The sequence below is a fragment of the Polyodon spathula genome, unplaced genomic scaffold (assembly GCF_017654505.1).
Source record: "Polyodon spathula isolate WHYD16114869_AA unplaced genomic scaffold, ASM1765450v1 scaffolds_1894, whole genome shotgun sequence".
Lineage (NCBI taxonomy): Eukaryota > Metazoa > Chordata > Actinopteri > Acipenseriformes > Polyodontidae > Polyodon > Polyodon spathula.
In genome coordinates, this window is record NW_024473369.1 from 1 (window position 1) to 14,158 (window position 14,158).

At 36.9% G+C, this 14,158-nt stretch overlaps 1 long non-coding RNA gene across 1 annotated transcript; it reads right to left on the reverse strand.

Annotated features, from left to right (window-relative positions):
• Positions 1-12,306: 12,306 nt before the first annotated feature.
• Positions 12,307-14,091, reverse strand: LOC121310244. The gene is made up of 2 exons (XR_005948748.1): positions 13,966-14,091; positions 12,307-12,875 (listed from the first exon to the last, which is right to left on the reverse strand). It is a non-coding gene; the product is annotated as an uncharacterized LOC121310244 (long non-coding RNA).
• Positions 14,092-14,158: the final 67 nt, after the last annotated feature.

Sequence of the window (14,158 nt, forward strand, 5' to 3'; positions counted from 1 at the left end):
GCAATATTATTTTTCATGGTGCATACACAGAAGTAGGCCTATTTCATTACATGTCAATAACTGTACCTTTAAGTGTATAGACATCATAGTCTTAAGAGATCGTCTGTAGTATAGACTTGAATAGTTTTTTAATGTTCAAACTACAACAGTTATAATTGTTAAGTTAATCTCTGTTCTAGGATAAAAAGTATACTTATATAAGTAGGCTTTGTACTTTGACGTTTATTTCTGTGCTCTGTCAGGGGTGACAATGTTAGTGGGGTTCTTTTCCTGTGCTATTGTTGTTTTTGTTAGCGTTTTATTTGTCTCATTAAATTAATGAATTTTTAGCACACATGAAAAATGACTACTGTGATTTTTAAACAGTAATTAGTATATTTTAATGACTGGAATCAGAAAGAAGTAATTTACAAACCGCTAATCAATATCATGCAGCAGTCTCTTGACACAGGGGTGGTACCGACAGACTGGAAAATTGCAAACGTAATACCGATCCACAAAAAGGGAAACAAAACTGAACCAGGTAATACAGTCCAGTAAGCCTGACTTCTATTATATGCAAACTTATGGAAACTATAATAAGATCCAAAATGGAAAATTATCTATATGGTAACAGCTTACTGGGAGACAGTCAACATGGTTTTAGGAAAGGGAGATCGTGCCTAACTAACTTGCTTGATTTTTTTGAGGATGCAACATCGATAATGGATAATTGCAAAGCATATGACATGGTTTATTTAGATTTCCAGAAAGCTTTTGACAAAGTCCCGCACAAAAGATTAATTCTCAAACTGAACGCAGTTGGGATTCAAGGAAACACATGTACATGGATTAGGGAGTGGTTAACATACAAGAACAACAACTCAGGTAAACAACCATTAAATGTATTTATCTAAATGCTAGAAGTATCAGAAACAAAATTCTAGAACTTGAAGCTACTGCACTAACAGGTAACTATGATGTGATAGGTGTTACAGAAACGTGGTTGTCTGAGAGTGATGGGGACGAATATAATATTTGTGGGTATACACTGTATAGGAAAGACAGGCAGGACAGAAGAGGAGGAGGGGTAGCGCTATACATAAGAAACAGTCTTGAAGCCCAGGTGTTAAACCTGGACAAAGAAAATAAAACCGAATCAATATGGGTCAGAATAACAGACAAAAATTCAAAAGGCATAATAATAGGAGCATGCTATAGACCGCCAGATTCAGACGGTGAGCACAATAATCTGTTATACAATGACATTAGAAATGTGTGTAGCAAAGGAGAAGCCATACTAATGGGGGATTTCAACTTCCCCCAAATAAAATGGGAAAACCCGGTGGGTAGCGCGAAGGATGAAATAGAAATGGTGGAAATGACAAATGACTGCTTCCTAACACAATTTGTCAAGGCACCCACTAGAGGGGAGGCATGCCTTGATTTAGTCTTTTCAAATAACGAAGATAGAATAACTAAAACAGAGGTCAGAGAACCACTGGCAAACTCAGACCACAACATGGTCTCATTTGAAGTGTTTTTTAAATCCCCAAAAGTAATGACTAAAGCTAAGGTTTACAATTTTAGAAAAGCAAACTATGAAGGTATGAAACAGAGACTAACAGAAGTAGATTGGAGTAAAATAGAGAAAACACCCACAGAAGAAGGATGGTTGTTCTTCAAAAATGTAGTACTAGAGGCGCAAAACAATTATATCCCTAAAGTAGACAAATCTAAATGTAAAACTAAATTGCCAAAATGGTTTAATAGATCAATTAAAAAAAAAAATTCAGCGAAAAAAGGCACTTTACAAACGCAAGTCAAAAAGGAAGTTAGAAAGGCCAAGAGAGAAATAGAAATAAACATTGCTAAGGGAGCTAAAACCAATTCCAAAATGTTTTTCCAATATTACAACAGCAAGAGAACATTCAAAGAGGAGATTAAATGTTTAAGAGATACAAATGGCAAAATCGTAGAGGAAGAAAAAAAAAATAGCAAATATGTTAAATGATTACTTTTCACAAGTTTTTACAAAGGAAGATACTGACAACATGCCCCACATGTCATCCAGTTCCTATCCAGTTTTAAATAACTTTAGCATAACTGAGGCAGAAGTGTTAAAGGGACTAGGAGCTCTTAAAATAAACAAATCCCCTGGGCCGGATGAGATCCTCCCAGTAGTACTCAAAGAAATGAAAGAAGTAATTTACAAACCGCTAACCAAGATCATGCAGCAGTCTCTTGACACAGGGGTGGTACCGACAGACTGGAAAATTGCAAACGTAATACCGATCCACAAAAAGGGAAACAAAACTGAACCAGGTAACTACAGACCAGTAAGCCTGACTTCTATTATATGCAAACTTATGGAAACTATAATAAGATCCAAAATGGAAAATTACCTATATGGTAACAGGGTACTGGGAGACAGTCAACATGGTTTTAGGAAAGGGAGATCGTGCCTAACTAACTTGCTTGATTTTTTTGAGGATGCAACATCGATAATGGATAATTGCAAAGCATATGACATGGTTTATTTAGATTTCCAGAAAGCTTTTGACAAAGTCCCGCACAAAAGATTAATTCTCAAACTGAACGCAGTTGGGATTCAAGGAAACACATGTACATGGATTAGGGAGTGGTTAACATGTAGAAAACAGAAAGTACTGATTAGAGGAAAAACCTCAGAATGGAGTGTGGTAACCAGCAGTGTACCACAGGGATCAGTATTAGGTCCTCTGCTATTCCTAATCTACATTAATGATTTAGATTCTGGTATAGTAAGCAAACTTGTTAAATTTGCAGACGACACAAAAGTAGGAGGAGTGGCAAACACTGTTGCAGCAGCAAAGGTCATTCAAAATGATCTAGACAAGATTCAGAACTGGGCAGACACATGGCAAATGACATTTAATAAAGAAAAGTGTAAGGTACTGCACGCAGGAAATAAAAATGTGCATTATAAATATCATATGGGAGATACTGAAATTGGAGAAGGAATCTATGAAAAAGACCTGGGAGTTTTTGTTGACTTAGACATGTCTTCATCTAGACAATGTGGGGAAGCTATAAAAAAGGCAAACAAGATGCTCAGATACATTGTGAAAAGTGTTGAATTTAAATCAAGGGAAGTAATGTTAAAACTGTACAATGCACTAGTAAGACCTCATCTTGAATATTGTGTTCAGTTCTGGTCACCTTGCTACAAAAAGGATATTGCTGCTCTAGAAAGAGTGCAAAGAAGAGCGACCAGAATTATTCCGGGTTTAAAAGGCATGTCATATGCAGACAGGCTAAAAGAATTGAAACTGTTCAGTCTTGAACAAAGAAGACTACGTGGTGACCTAATTCAAGCATTCAAAATACTAAAAGGTATTGACAATGTCGACCCAAGGGACTTTTCGACCTGAAAAAAGAAACAAGGACCAGGGGTCACAAACGCAGATTAGACAAAGGGGCATACAGAACAGAAAATAGGAGGCACTTTTTTACACAGAGAATCGCGAGGGTCTGGAATCAACTCCCCAGTAATGTTGTTGAAGCTGACACCCTGGGATCCTTCAAGAAGCTGCTTGATGAGATTCTGGGATCAATAAGCTACTAACAACCAAACGAGCAAGATGGGCCGAATGGCCTCCTCTCGTTTGTAAACTTTGTTATGTTCTTATAAGAACAAGTTTCCAAATCATTTTTAATGTGCAGAATAAAGACTAGGAGACAAAAACACACCACAAAGCCTTGGAATAGATGCTTACATGCCATTTTATTCACAAATCTACTAGTGTTGGACGATAATTACATTCTGTTATCAATTATCAGCTGTAAATTATCACGATAATCGGCATAATAAAAGAAAAAGATACAATTTCATGTAACAATTTTATTATTGCTATCTTGTTTACAAAAAAAAGCTAAAATATCACAAACAAATTTTATGTTTGTTTGATAGCTTTTCAAATGTCAAAATACAGGATACACAATAAAAAAAGAAAACAGTGATTTTGAAAAAATGCTTTCCAGTTCATACAAGTTCTAAATTGTGATTAAAAGTGATTTAGCAGCGCTGCAGATCAGTCTGTCTCTGTTTTCTGGACTTTATACTATCTGGTGCCTGTCAAGGGCCAGTCCTGAGGCCTACCCAGAAACTCTCAATCTGAATGTCTCATTATTATTATTGAGGAAATATATTATACGCTTTCATTTTGAACACAGAAAGAAAAATAGCTATTTGCCATACTGATGTATATTTTTCATAATATTTTGGTTAAAAAATACATTTACACTGGATGCCTACAGAGAAATATGCCGGTGTGAAGCCTCCACAAGATGTAGTTTTCTGAAACTTGCTTTGAAAGAACATTTACACCTCATACAGACAGTTCAGTGCTGCTTACTGCTTCAATGCAGAGCTGCTTTTACCCACATCTGTATCGCATTGGGTAATGGATGATAATACGATTATCGATAATAATTTCTCAACGCAATAAAACATGATCGATAACATCACAATAATCAATTATTGTTTCAACACTAAACACTACCAGCGCTATTACAGGAGCTACTTCACTGTGAAATTCATATTGTATGAATCTCTCTACATTTCAGCTTGACTCTTCTGATGCTCTTCTACTCTGCTGCTTCTTTAACCTTTTGAGAAAGAAATAAATGCATCATTAAACAGTGAGCAAAAACACAACCACAGATTTACCGTTGAGCTAGTAATGGAACACCTGAGACATGCTAGAACAACACAGGACACACTGCTTGATGCATACTCCTATTCATATATAGTTAATCATAGGAATGAAAAATATAAGCCTACATTTTGGATGTCAGCATAGCTGACGTATCATGCCCTGTTTTACAGTGCCGGCAAACTCCATGCTCATGCTCCCAAGTCCAGTCAGCTTTGATTAGACAGTGTAAAGAGCTCCCCAAATGATCAATGTCCAAAGAATGGTTGGCTCGTCACACTGGAAGTTTACGCAGAGATCTGGGGAATGGCCTCATTAACATAGTATCTTGCAGGACTTTGTACACTTTGTAAACATATCCTATATTTTAGGTTTGTTAATGAAATCACTGCTGTCATTATCAAAAAACTATAAAGTTATAATTGGCTTGATAATTGACTATGGGGTCACTGTGTGTCTGCTAGAAACATCCGCCTTGCATTCTGAAAAACCCTGTGATTAATTTGTTTATTGCAGGTTTTGTATCATTAGGAGCCTCATTTTACTTTAGGAAACAACAGGACCGAGTTCACATTTGGGTGTTGACCATAATAAATCAGATTCATTATATGTTGGTAAAGTATAAAACATACATTGTTGGTTATAAATTATATTTAATTGTCAATACTCGCTTTGATATCAATTAGAATTGTGTTGCTGTTCCAGAGCTCACTGTTACACTCGTTTTGTTTGTTAAAGACCTGTTATTGTGTAACAGCCAAGTCCTTTTGTGTCACTACCTGACAGCAACGACTATCCAGTCAGGCCTGGACCCTGTTCATAGTGTGCACCCTGAGGCACACCTCTGTTAGGTTACAGGTCACTTTATATAATGTGCAGCACTACACTCAAGAATAGAGTTCGGAGATGTAAACTGTGTTTCTGGTACTCCTTTGAGGAATAAGTAATTGTTTAGATATCTCATATCATAAAACATGGTGGGGTAGTGAGACTGTAGCCAAGAAACTGACATCCCTACCATTATGATTTCATCTCTAACTCACCTTTCCCAGCTCGCGGCTCTTAGTCCTGAGCTTGTTGACCTGGGATTCAGCGATATCAGCGCGCTCCTCACTCTCCTCAAGCTCGTGCTGCACCTTCCTGAATCTAGACAGGTGGGTGTTGGCTTGTTCCTCCTGAAAGGCAAATACAATGAACAGGAACGTTTGGTTTACTTGTGAGGGCCGGTGCCTATCAAATACATCAGGGGTTGCATTCAAATGAAAAGTAATGTGTTACTGTGTTACTATGTGCATATGCTAAGGACACTTTTAATTGTGTCAGTTTCTTTGCATTTGTTTTCTGTTCACAACACATTCTCAGTGCACCAGAGCATTTGGAAAAATAACTTAATGAAAAGAATATGCACTAGTTAGTGGAAATGAAAGCAGAGTGTATCCATTTGAATTCAGTTTCTTAAATTCAAATGAACTAGTAGGTGATAAAGCTGCCATTTCAAATGTTGAATATGTTTTGACATGCAAGTAAATAAAGTCCTATGAAAAAGGAATCACACTGATCATAAAACTTTAAAGGATGTTTTGAAACTTTAAGAATGTTTTGTTAAAAAAAAGGCTTTCTAGTTAAACTATTACACTAATCAACCCTCTTTAAAACAGCTGAAAAGGCTTCATGAACTGCTAACCTAATGTAGCCAATCAAATAGGAGTTTAACCCTTCTCTAAAGATTTATACCCTTTTCAGGTACGCCTGCCTATAAGGCTTGACTATAGGGATTGTATCAGTGCAAATATCCACTAAAGTACAGTATTATACCTTTCTAAAATGCTAAAGATCTGAGGATTATGATGATGTACAGTATACTCTACAATAACCTAGTTTGAATTTTAAAAAAGTAAAAAAAAAAAATAATAATAATAATACTGAACAATCTTCCTTGTCCTCCTCATAAATGCAATTAGTGATCTCCTACCTAAAAACTGTAATACCACGCGCGAAAGCAGCAACCTTCAGGAGCTAGAATCCGAATGAATTGAATAAATACCATGCATGCTTATTTATTTTTATTTGGTGTGTCCAAATATTATTTCCCCCCCAATTTTCCTCTGAATTTTGAAAGCCCAATCGCTTTCCCCTTCACTGCAGCAATTCCCCACATGGCTTGGGAGAGCCGAAAGTTCAGTTGGGGTCCTCCAAACCCAAGACCAAGCCAGCTTCCTTTTTCACCCAGGAACGAGAGTGGATGCCAGCGACCTACCGACCTCTGGAGGACAAAGGCCAGCCCTGCAGCTCACTGGCTGCCTGGCAAGCAGGGCTCGGTATGGCGCTATGAGGAGAAACAGTCCCTGACGGTTTTGCCATCGTAATCCATGGGAGCTCCAGAGCCAGACGCTCCCTTCATATTTCCCAGTGAAGACTGGCCTACTTCTCACACCCAGGGCATGAACCTGCACTGTATGACTCACCCAGCGCACCACGGGGCTGTGCTTCTTACAAGGTGAGCCATCTACCATGCATGGTTTTGATTTTACACCACATTTGATGGGTGCTCATTTACTTCAGATTCTTTATGAGAATCAGCGTGAAGAAGTGTGTTGTTCGAGAGATTCTCTTCTGTTATCCCAGTGACACATTCAAATCAACAGTAAGGTGGTCACTCTTGAAATCAGGACTTAAAGGATGTGTTGCAGTAAGAATACCTCTGTTAAGAAAGGGGAACAAGACTAAAAGGAAGCGCTGAGACACGCAACAGGAGATGCGTCGCTAGGCAGCTAATTGAGCAGGTAGGCTCTCCTGGTGCGGAGTTGACTGGCAGGTCTTGATTGGCTGGGAGGGCTATTGCACGGTCATAGCCATACAGATGGGCGTTGAGCAAAATCTTGCTGTGTTGACATAGAGGGGGAGAGAGTCCACTCCAGGAGCAGGATGTTTCTTTAGTGAGGCGAATGCTCGCCTTTTGTGGCAAACTTTGATTTTTACCTTTGTTTTCTTTTCATTTATTTATTAACAACAGAACCGGCTCAGCAGTAATTTTGATGGTTTTCACTTCTAAAATTTAAATTGCTCTGAGTGTGTTAAAGATACACGGTTGTCTGTTCTTGACTTTTCCCAAATTAATATACTAAAAACCCTGACAGCATTTGAAAGTCAGAATGGCAAAAATTAAAGTTATAAGCACTTCTACATACAGCCAAAAGCCATCATTTTGACGGCTTTTACAATACATGCTTTTATTGTTAATATAACCTACAATACGCTATTTTTTATATGTGTAAAAGCCAGCTTGTTATCTCTACCTCCACTGAGTTTACAGCAGTATTTATTTGAGTAGAATATGGCTCTTGAAGTCTAGACATGTGTTATCCAAATATCCGTTCAATTCCTTGGAGAACTGCCGTCTGCCGTATTTTGTTTATGAACACTTCGGGCGATTTATTATTAATTCAGGTAAGCTTTGTACTTTTGATCGCCGAATCTCCAGCCAGATTCCAGCCAATATCACCCTGCTTTTAGCACAAACTAACTGCATTTTGATGGATTGTCTGACAAAGTATTTCATGCTAAGTCTGTAAAGGGTTAAGGGTAGTAATTCAAGAAAACAACAATGGAGGCAGCATGGTCCAGTGGTGCAGGGCTTGTAACCAGAAGGTCACAGGTTCAAATCCCACCACTGCCACTGACTGACTCACTGTGTGTGACCCTGAGCAAGTCACTTAACCTCCTTGTGCTCCATCCTGCGGATGAAATGTTAAATCAATGTCCTATTGTAAGTGACTCTGCATATAATGCACAGTTCACAGCTTGCCTCTGTAAAGCGCTTTGTGATGGTGGTCCATTATGAAAGGTGCTATATAAAAATATATTTTAAAAATGTCCTAAAATAAGGGGATAAATCAAAACCAGAAAAGTGTCACTTACAGCTTCCTCAGCCTGTCTCTTGTAAGCCTTCACTTTCAGTTGTAGCTTATCAACCAGATCCTGGCCACATTCTTCCTGTTCTTCTTCAGACTGCAATAAAATAAAAATTATTATTATAATTATTATTATTATTATTATATTATTATTATTATTATTTATATATTATTATTAATAATAATAATAATAATAATAAAGGAAAAATGTAACCCAACTGAGCATTTTAAGTAGGGCTTTTGATTTTTGGTTTTAACCAATAAAAAATGAAATAGTTGTATATCCAATAAACACCAGAGGAAAGTAAGCTTCTAGGACCGTGATCCTGAACATAATCAAAAATGCACTTTGTTTGACTTAAGGGCCTCCATACTTTGCAGTACAGGTTTGCAACATGTACGTATCCAGAGTTCTGATAGTCTACAGGTGTGTGGACAAGTGCAAATAACGTTACATCATTGGATAAGGGAGGGATTACATTCCATTTCCTGATAGGTTTTTTCTGTGTGATGTAACAAAGAGGAGCATTTAGGGTCTAAAAAGCAAAGACAGTTTTTGCAGCATATATATATATCAAGTATTGTAACAACATATTTTGTTACATGCATCTCTAAGCAGAATACAACACAGATCATGTTTTAACTGCATATGTAATTTTTATGAAACATTTTCTGCTTTTTTTTTTAAATAACATTATAACCTAAACAGACCTTGCTCAGAAAAATAATTTAGTTACCATAATTTCTCATTAGCGGCAGTAACGATAAAGTACAGTTCCCCCGTTCTTTTTAATTAATTGCCTGTTTACAGTAAATACTGCCCATGCCCGCTATACAAATACAATAAGATCAAATTAAAATGTATATTAATTACACATACAGCGATAGGAATTGTATTTCAAGCTTGGGGAGGCATACAAGTATATAACAGCAAGCTTAAGAACTAGCATACTAATACAAAATATAAGGAAACCGTCATATTTCCTCAAAAGGAATGAACAGCTAAGATGTCTTGTTGAAACTTAAGTCCTGCAGTGGAATGGATTTGAAGTGGCAAGATTACAACTGATATAAATAACAACACAGACATATACAAATCATAATCAGTATATTTATAGCACAAACTATATTTTATAAAAGCAACTCGTTACCCAAAATAAGTTGTTTAAACTCTGTTCGTAGCACACAGGACATGTCTTATTAGAAATATATTTTAAAGTGCAGATCACACATATATTATATAAAATTACAACAGATTTATTTATGTATTTATTTGTTTTTATATAGCGCTTTTATCAAAGTGCTTTGCAACACATTCAGCACATAAATCCTACTATGTTACATCACTGTGTCATTAGCCCTATAGTTACCAGATTTGCAGATTGAAAAACTGGGAATTTCTTTTGTTGAATTCACTGCTGCATTTTCTAAACAGGTGAAAGCGCCCAAAAGTATGATAGGCAATATTATTTTTCATGGTGCATACACAGAAGTAGGCCTATTTCATTACATGTCAATAACTGTACCTTTAAGTGTATAGACATCATAGTCTTAAGAGATCGTCTGTAGTATAGACTTGAATAGTTTTTTAATGTTCAAACTACAACAGTTGTAATTGTTAAGTTAATCTCTGTTCTAGGATAAAAAGTATACTTATATAAGTAGGCTTTGTACTTTGACGTTTATTTCTGTGCTCTGTCAGGGGTGACATTGTTAGTGGGGTTCTTTTCCTGTGCTATTGTTGTTTTTGTTAGCGTTTTATTTGTCTCATTAAATTAATGAATTTTTAGCACACATGAAAAATGACTACTGTGATTTTTAAACAGTAATTAGTATATTTTAATGACTGGAATCAGAAAGAAGTAATTTACAAACCGCTAACCAAGATCATGCAGCAGTCTCTTGACACAGGGGTGGTACCGACAGACTGGAAAATTGCAAACGTAATACCGATCCACAAAAAGGGAAACAAAACTGAACCAGGTAACTACAGACCAGTAAGCCTGACTTCTATTATATGCAAACTTATGGAAACTATAATAAGATCCAAAATGGAAAATTACCTATATGGTAACAGGGTCCTGGGAGACAGTCAACATGGTTTTAGGAAAGGGAGATCGTGTCTAACTAACTTGCTTGATTTTTTTGAGGATGCAACATCGATAATGGATAATTGCAAAGCATATGACATGGTTTATTTAGATTTCCAGAAAGCTTTTGACAAAGTCCCGCACAAAAGATTAATTCTCAAACTGAACGCAGTTGGGATTCAAGTAAACACATGTACATGGATTAGGGAGTGGTTAACATGTAGAAAACAGAAAGTACTGATTAGAGGAAAAACCTCAGAATGGAGTGTGGTAACCAGCGGTGTACCACAGGGATCAGTATTAGGTCCTCTGCTATTCCTAATCTACATTAATGATTTAGATTCTGGTATAGTAAGCAAACTTGTTAAATTTGCAGGCGACACAAAAATAGGGGGAGTGGCAAACACTGTTGCAGCAGCAAAGGTCATTCAAAATGATCTAGACAAGATTCAGAACTGGGCAAAACACATGGCAAATGACATTTAATAGAGAAAAGTGTAAGGTACTGCACGCAGGAAATAAAAATGTACATTATAAATATCATATGGGAGATACTGAAATTGAAGAAGGAATCTATGAAAAAGACCTGGGAGTTTTTGTTGACTTAGACATGTCTTCATCTAGACAATGTGGGGAAGCTATAAAAAAGGATAACAAGATGCTCAGATACATTGTGAAAAGTGTTGAATTTAAATCAAGGGAAGTAATGTTAAAACTGTACAATGCATTAGTAAGACCTCATCTTGAATATTGTGTTCAGTTCTGGTCACCTTGCTATAAAAAGGATATTGCTGCTCTAGAAAGAGTGTAAAGAAGAGCGACCAGAATTATTCCGGGCTTAAAAGGCATGTCATATGCAGAGAAGCTAAAAGAAATGAATCTGTTCAGTCTTGAACAAAGATGACTATGTGGTGATCTAATTCAAGCATTCAAAATTCTAAAAGGTATTGACAATGTCGACCCAAGGGACTTTTCGACCTGAAAAAAGAAACAAGGACCAGGGGTCACAAACGGAGATTAGAAAATTGGAGGCACTTTTTTACACAGAGAATCGCGAGGGTCTGGAATCAACTCCCCAGTAATGTTGTTGAAGCTGACACCCTGGGATCCTTCAAGAAGCTGCTTGATGAGATTCTGGGATCAATAAGCTACTTACAACCAAACGAGCAAGATGGGCCGAATGGCCTCCTCTCGTTTGTAAACTTTGTTATGTTCTTATAAGAACAAGTTTCCAAATCATTTTTAATGTGCAGAATAAAGACTAGGAGACAAAAACACACCACAAAGCCTTGGAATAGATGCTTACATGCCATTTTATTCACAAATCTACTAGTGTTGGACGATAATTACATTCTGTTATCAATTATCAGCTGTAAATTATCACGATAATCGGCATAATAAAAGAAAAAGATACAATTTCATGTAACAATTTTATTATTGCTATCTTGTTTACAAAAAAAAGCTAAAATATCACAAACAAATTTTATGTTTGTTTGATAGCTTTTCAAATGTCAAAATACAGGATACACAATAAAAAAAGAAAACAGTGATTTTGAAAAAATGCTTTCCAGTTCATACAAGTTCTAAATTGTGATTAAAAGTGATTTAGCAGCGCTGCAGATCAGTCTGTCTCTGTTTTCTGGACTTTATACTATCTGGTGCCTGTCAAGGGCCAGTCCTGAGGCCTACCCAGAAACTCTCAATCTGAATGTCTCATTATTATTATTGAGGAAATATATTATACGCTTTCATTTTGAACACAGAAAGAAAAATAGCTATTTGCCATACTGATGTATATTTTTCATAATATTTTGGTTAAAAAATACATTTACACTGGATGCCTACAGAGAAATATGCCGGTGTGAAGCCTCCACAAGATGTAGTTTTCTGAAACTTGCTTTGAAAGAACATTTACACCTCATACAGACAGTTCAGTGCTGCTTACTGCTTCAATGCAGAGCTGCTTTTACCCACATCTGTATCGCATTGGGTAATGGATGATAATACGATTATCGATAATAATTTCTCAACGCAATAAAACATGATCGATAACATCACAATAATCAATTATTGTTTCAACACTAAACACTACCAGCGCTATTACAGGAGCTACTTCACTGTGAAATTCATATTGTATGAATCTCTCTACATTTCAGCTTGACTCTTCTGATGCTCTTCTACTCTGCTGCTTCTTTAACCTTTTGAGAAAGAAATAAATGCATCATTAAACAGTGAGCAAAAACACAACCACAGATTTACCGTTGAGCTAGTAATGGAACACCTGAGACATGCTAGAACAACACAGGACACACTGCTTGATGCATACTCCTATTCATATATAGTTAATCATAGGAATGAAAAATATAAGCCTACATTTTGGATGTCAGCATAGCTGACGTATCATGCCCTGTTTTACAGTGCCGGCAAACTCCATGCTCATGCTCCCAAGTCCAGTCAGCTTTGATTAGACAGTGTAAAGAGCTCCCCAAATGATCAATGTCCAAAGAATGGTTGGCTCGTCACACTGGAAGTTTACGCAGAGATCTGGGGAATGGCCTCATTAACATAGTATCTTGCAGGACTTTGTACACTTTGTAAACATATCCTATATTTTAGGTTTGTTAATGAAATCACTGCTGTCATTATCAAAAAACTATAAAGTTATAATTGGCTTGATAATTGACTATGGGGTCACTGTGTGTCTGCTAGAAACATCCGCCTTGCATTCTGAAAAACCCTGTGATTAATTTGTTTATTGCAGGTTTTGTATCATTAGGAGCCTCATTTTACTTTAGGAAACAACAGGACCGAGTTCACATTTGGGTGTTGACCATAATAAATCAGATTCATTATATGTTGGTAAAGTATAAAACATACATTGTTGGTTATAAATTATATTTAATTGTCAATACTCGCTTTGATATCAATTAGAATTGTGTTGCTGTTCCAGAGCTCACTGTTACACTCGTTTTGTTTGTTAAAGACCTGTTATTGTGTAACAGCCAAGTCCTTTTGTGTCACTACCTGACAGCAACGACTATCCAGTCAGGCCTGGACCCTGTTCATAGTGTGCACCCTGAGGCACACCTCTGTTAGGTTACAGGTCACTTTATATAATGTGCAGCACTACACTCAAGAATAGAGTTCGGAGATGTAAACTGTGTTTCTGGTACTCCTTTGAGGAATAAGTAATTGTTTAGATATCTCATATCATAAAACATGGTGGGGTAGTGAGACTGTAGCCAAGAAACTGACATCCCTACCATTATGATTTCATCTCTAACTCACCTTTCCCAGCTCGCGGCTCTTAGTCCTGAGCTTGTTGACCTGGGATTCAGCGATATCAGCACGCTCCTCACTCTCCTCAAGCTCGTGCTGCACCTTCCTGAATCTAGACAGGTGGGTGTTGGCTTGTTCCTCCTGAAAGGCAAATACAATGAACAGGAACGTTTGGTTTACTTGTGAGGGCCGGTGCCTATCA